Raw genomic sequence first — 6,000 nt, forward strand, 5'->3', positions numbered from 1 at the left:
ACTCAGATGTGGAAGGACAGCAGAAACTAACACTGACATGGCACCACACAGGATAAATCATGTGTATAACAAATGAGAAATGTTACATTGTAGGAGGGGGAAAGATCTGAGCCAGGTGTACATAACCTTAGCCTATAAAGTGATCTGAGAGTGCTTGTTGTCATTGAAACATTTCTTAAACGATACATTTTAGGTTTCCAGACAAAGAATATTTTGTATTAACAAATTAAAATTCACAATGAAGTACTGTTTTACTAACCACAAGTAGTAATACAGTTAGTAGTAATCCTCACAGTAGCTAATAGGTGAAAATAATCAGAATATAAGAATGAATACAGATAACCCAATGAACAAAATATAAATCAAACTTTGCTTTGCGCTTCATATACTAATATACCTATTATTTCTTTTGTAATTTTATACTTTAAAATGTTGGGGCAGCTGAATTGCTTGAGAACAGTATATTGAAACTGAAGTTCAGATAATGACTCAACAATCAGTGGTCACTGCTGCCTTCCTTTATATTTCACCAATTGCTCACCTCTGTTATCTCCCAAGAAGTGACTGAAGGTGGTTGCCATGCACTTAGAGCTATTAGCATTGAAATGGTTGATTGAAGATGACAGGTGATTCAATTGGAAAATTCAGCCAAAATTGGGCAGTAACACTGCAGACACCCTGTGGTGCAGACAATTACAGCAAATTGTCAGAAGAGAAGGATCCATTTTTAGGATAAAGTAGTGGAAGAGTGGGACGTGTCTGAGCTAAGTGCTGAAAGGGCAGGAAATGGCATTGTCAGCTGTGTGTGCATCTAGGTTCTCATTATTTTGGCAGTGTATAAGAGTACCAGAAATCAGCGTATTGCAATGGGTTTAACTGACAAAAACTTGCTCCCTTTCTTTGCAGAAGAAATTTTAGCAACTAAAATCACCCCTTAGTTAACCAGAAAATAAAATGGGTTTTGCTGTGCTTTCAATGAAAATTGCACAGTAACTCATTTTGTGTATTTCTTTCCGATCACATTGTTGAAAGTTGAGCATATGTTAAATGTAACACACCCAAATTCAAGTGCATAATGACAGCCCAGAAATAAAGCAGTGTTCAATTGTTACTGAATACATAAATCTGTAGCATTCAGATTCTTGACTCACTGTAAAATACTGCAGATGGAGCTAAATGATTTCAAAATCAGCACCAACACTCCGGAGTCCTGCCGCGTTCATCATTAGAACTGGATGGTTAATTCAACAGCTAACAGAGGTAGAAGGCCCCTCAAATATGTTTATCCTGTTAAAGAGCGGAGTCCCATCCTTGAGTTCAATGGACAATCCTGGAGAATTTGCAAACTCGTTCAGCTCAAAGTGCCCAGTAAATGGTGCATCTCAGGCTTTTCCTAGGAGGTCCATCATCAAAGAAGCCAATTCAGCTCATTCTTTCATTAGATGACCAAATCCTATTGAAAGAGTAAATATGTGAGCCAAATTGTGGTACTGAGAAACTAACTTTGATGACTAGCCAAAACATATCTAAGCTATCCCAATACAGGTTGAGTACCCCTTATCTGAAAATCCAAAAACCAAAAACCTCCAAATTTTTTTTTGAAGTGCTGGCATGATGTCACAGAAGGAAAGTTCTACAAGGCACTGGGAAGGCTTTCAGGTGATGCACATGTCCCTACGCACCACAGACAGGTCTGAAAAGTGACCTCACCTCTGTAATGAACAGAGGTTAATGAAAAATAGAGAAACACTACACAAAGTGAAAAATGAAGATTTTGATTGTGTAATGAAGGGTGGATTTGTCAGCATCAGAGTGAACATATGCAGCTTAACAGTATGCTGATCATGAAACAGGCAAAGATCAATCATGATGAGCTGAAAATTGAAGGGAATTGTGAATTTTCAGCAGGCTGATTGCAGAAATTAAAGAAAAGGCTCGGCATTAAATTTTTAAAGCATCTGTCGATCACAAAGCAGCAGAGAAATTCATTAGTGAGTTTGCCAAGATTGTTGCTGATGAAAATCCAACACCGGATCAAGTCTACAATGCTGATTATTTTTCTACCTTACATAAAGCCAGAAAAAAGTGAACTGCAAATTCAGTGTACAGTAGCCTTTTAATCAAAACACGGCACCATAGGTGGAGACTGAAGCCTGTCATTGTTTGCTGTTGTTCTACACTGATTCAGGTATTCTCCCGATGCTGCTGCACTGTTTTTGTTAACCTGCACATGTTATATTTTCACTATATTAATGATTTGTAATAATTTTTACTGTTAAGCTGATATGTGTGATGAGCAAGTGTAAGACAAAGACTGCTTATCAGTAACACATCAATTCTAAAGTTGGAAATGGTGGCTTCCTAAGCTATCTTATTATATATTCCAAAATCCAAAATCAGAAACATTTCTGGTCTGAGGCATTTCAGATATCTTGATAACAATAAAGGTTTCACATTTTTTATGTAAACTAGGACACTAACAATCTTTCAAATTGAACAAGATGTTGGTGAGCTACATCTAGAGTATTGTGTATTGCTCTTGTTACTCTCTTGTAGGGAGGATGTCCTATCTTCCAGAAGAAGCTGGAAAAAGTGCAAAGAAGATTTACAAAAATGTTGTCTAGACTTGAGACCCTGAGTTATAAAGAGAAGTTGGACAGGCTAGGACTTTATTGCTTGGAGAATGGGAGACTAAGGGTTGACATCTTAGAGGAGTATAAAATCATGAGGAACATCGATAGGGTAAATACACGCAATCTTTTCCCCATGGAAATGGAATAAATAACAAGGCAATATAAGTTTAAGATGAAAGAGGATGATTTAAAAGGAACCAGTAAGGCAATTTCATCATGCTTATGATGGTAGGTATATGGAATGAGCTGCTGGAAGATCTGTTAAGGCAAGTACAATAAAAACATTTACAAAATATTATGACAGGTATATGGATAAGAAAGGTTGGGTGGAGGTAATGGGTTAAACGCAGACAAATAGGACCACCTTAAATAGGCATCTTGGTCAGAATGAACGAGTTGGGCTGAAGAGCCTGATTCCATGCTGTGGTTCTCTACAAATCGAGGTGTATCCCATCTCTCTACTGTTAAGTAATAGAAAGTGTCATTAACTGTGATATTGACCTAAGTTTATTCACCAATACCCTATTAGTGATACATAGATTGAGTTTGTTACTTGCTTCTGTCTAATCATGGGCAATGAAGCTGAACTTCAGAGTCAAGATCAGAGCGCTACCTTTGATTTTAAGAATACTTGGAGGTTTGGTCAATCTGATGTCAACAGTGTCAAGGGAAACACTATTTGTTGGAAAAATCCCTAAAACAAGGAAAGATTCTGATCCCTGTCTCATGATTTCATTGAAGGAGTCCCTTAGTTCAATTGCTTTGCACCAACCATCTTCAGCTGCTTTACCAAGTATCTTCCTTCCACTTTTACGTCTGAGATGGAATATATAATAATGATGTACAATGTTCGGTTCTATTTGCAAATCATGAAAAACAGAAGAAGATTTTCCCAGTCTGCAACTAGATCAAAACAAAATTCAGGTATATGCTGATGACTGACAAGCAACATTTGTGCTGCATGTGATCATCCACATCTTGACATTCAATGGCAGCATCATCATCATCATCGTCGTCATCATCATCACCATCGTCATCATCATCGTCATTGTCATCATCACCAGATCTGCATCTATCAACATCCCAAAAATGACCAGTGTTCCAAAAGTTCCCCAGGTAGTCAGAAAAGTGCTGAGGCATCAAGAACAAGGGTTGAGAAGGTGGACAGCTTTAAGTTCTTCGGCTTCCACATCACCAAGGACCTCATGTTGTCTGTACACACCAGCTGTATGATGAGAAAGGCACAGCAGTGCCTCTTTCACCTCAGGTGTTTGAGAAGTTTGGTATGGGCCCTGAAATCCTAAGGACTTTCTACAGGGGCACAGTTGAGAGCATCCTGACTGGCTGCATCACTGCCTGGCATGGGAACTGTACCTCCCTTAATCGCAGGATTCTGCAGAGAGTGGTGCGGACAGCCCAGCACATCTATAGTTGTGAACTTCTCATGATTGTGGACATTTATAAGGACAGGTGTGTAAAAAGGGCCCGTAGGATCATTGGGGACCTGAGTCACTCCAACCACAATCTATTCCAGCTGCTGTAGCATAAAAGTCAGGACCAACAGGTTCCGGGTCAGCTTTTTCCACCTGGCCATCGGACTGATTAACTCACGCTGAGTTAAGTGTACTCTATGTTACATGGACTGTTCTATTTATTATAAATTAATATGATTGCACATTGAACATTTAGACGGAGACGTAACATAAAGATTTTTACTCCTCATGTATGTGAAGGATGTAAGAAATAAAGTCAATTCAATTCAACAAGTTAGACTTGAATATTCTTCAGTGAGCAACTCTGTCTTCCCAAAGCTTTGTCACCTTTGAACATGGGACAAGTCAACTGTAATCAAGCTTCTTCCAGGAGTATAGATCCAATTACATTCAAAAGATTAAGAACATTTCTGATATATTAGCCTACTTGATTAGCATCTGATCCAACATCTTACCATTTCACTCCTGGCTTCAATTTCAAGCAAGGACATCATCATAATGTACCACAGCAATTCATCAAAGCTTCTAAACACAGTATTTTCAAAGCCCAACATCTAGAAACACAAGAGCAAAATACGTGTGGAGACATCGCTGCTTCCAAGTTCCCTCTGAGTCACACAGCACCCTGACTTGGCCAATATTCCTTTTTAGCATTGTGGAGGCAAATTCCTGGAACAAACTGCACATCACTCTGTAGGAGTACCTGCGCTACACAGATCACAGCAGATGGCTCACCACAACCTTTTTAAAGGCAATCACAGGCTGCCAAGAAGGCTGATCTTGCCAATGACACCCACACCTTGTGAATAAATTAGAATAAGTATGATGGAGCTGATTAGAAACTGGGGACAAAATTAAAAGAAGATAAAGCTAGCTGACATAGATTTAGGGAAAGGGGTAAAAGATTTAGAAAGGTCTGAGTGGAGCCTTTAGCACCTGAAGTGTGGCGAGTATCTGGAACACAATGTCCAAAAGAGTGGTAGAAAAAAGTTGCTGACAGCATTTAAAAAGTGGCTAGTTGAGCACTTGAATTGTCTGAGGCTAGTTCTGGAAAGTGAATTGATGCCCACTTGCCAACATTGTAATTGTGGGCTGAATGGCCTGTTTACATACTCTATGACTCTATGAGTCTATGACCCTGAAAATATATATAAATTTGAAGAACCTTGTGGTTTAAATGAACAAGGGGATCATGGGAGGAAGACTATTACACTATTTTGACATTGTCAGCTTCAATAAGTAACACGATTTTCATTATTAATACATAGGATGATTTGCAATGGGCAAATAGCAACAAAATTCATGCATCAATGGAAGGATTGTGACGCACTTGAGTAAGTAATCATGTAATTACATAGGGAAATAAACAAGTTAAGTTGTCCAGGAAAGGGTATGAAATCTAATGAACTGATTTTGCAATTAGTGTAGTTCCATATAGGAGGATTAATGCTCCAAAACATGTCCAGTAAATTGTGAACAACATACAAGCATTTTATGCCCAGAGTGAGTCTTCCATGTCACACAGACTTCAGGCCAATATATTCTACAACTGCAGGTCTTTGCTGGAATAATTTACTTGTGAAGAATTCATTAACTGATAATGAAAAGTTTGCATTCAAATTCACAAACTTGTTAGTTTGACAAGAACAGCAACTTTTCCAGTAATGCTCCACCTTCTTAAAATTATAACCAATTGTTGAGAATAACGAATATGCCTGCATTGAAAATATTATTTTTTAGTAGAATTTAGTAATACTTTGGTGTTGCAATGACTTGGCAGTACAACATCCTTTATCAGAGCAAGGAAAGAGTAACATATTCTAAATTCTGAAGCATCTCCAGGAGATGTTGCAGAGCAAATTCAGGAAATTTGT

This window comes from Hypanus sabinus, chromosome 22, assembly GCF_030144855.1.
Source record: "Hypanus sabinus isolate sHypSab1 chromosome 22, sHypSab1.hap1, whole genome shotgun sequence".
Classification (NCBI taxonomy): Eukaryota; Metazoa; Chordata; class Chondrichthyes; order Myliobatiformes; family Dasyatidae; genus Hypanus; species Hypanus sabinus.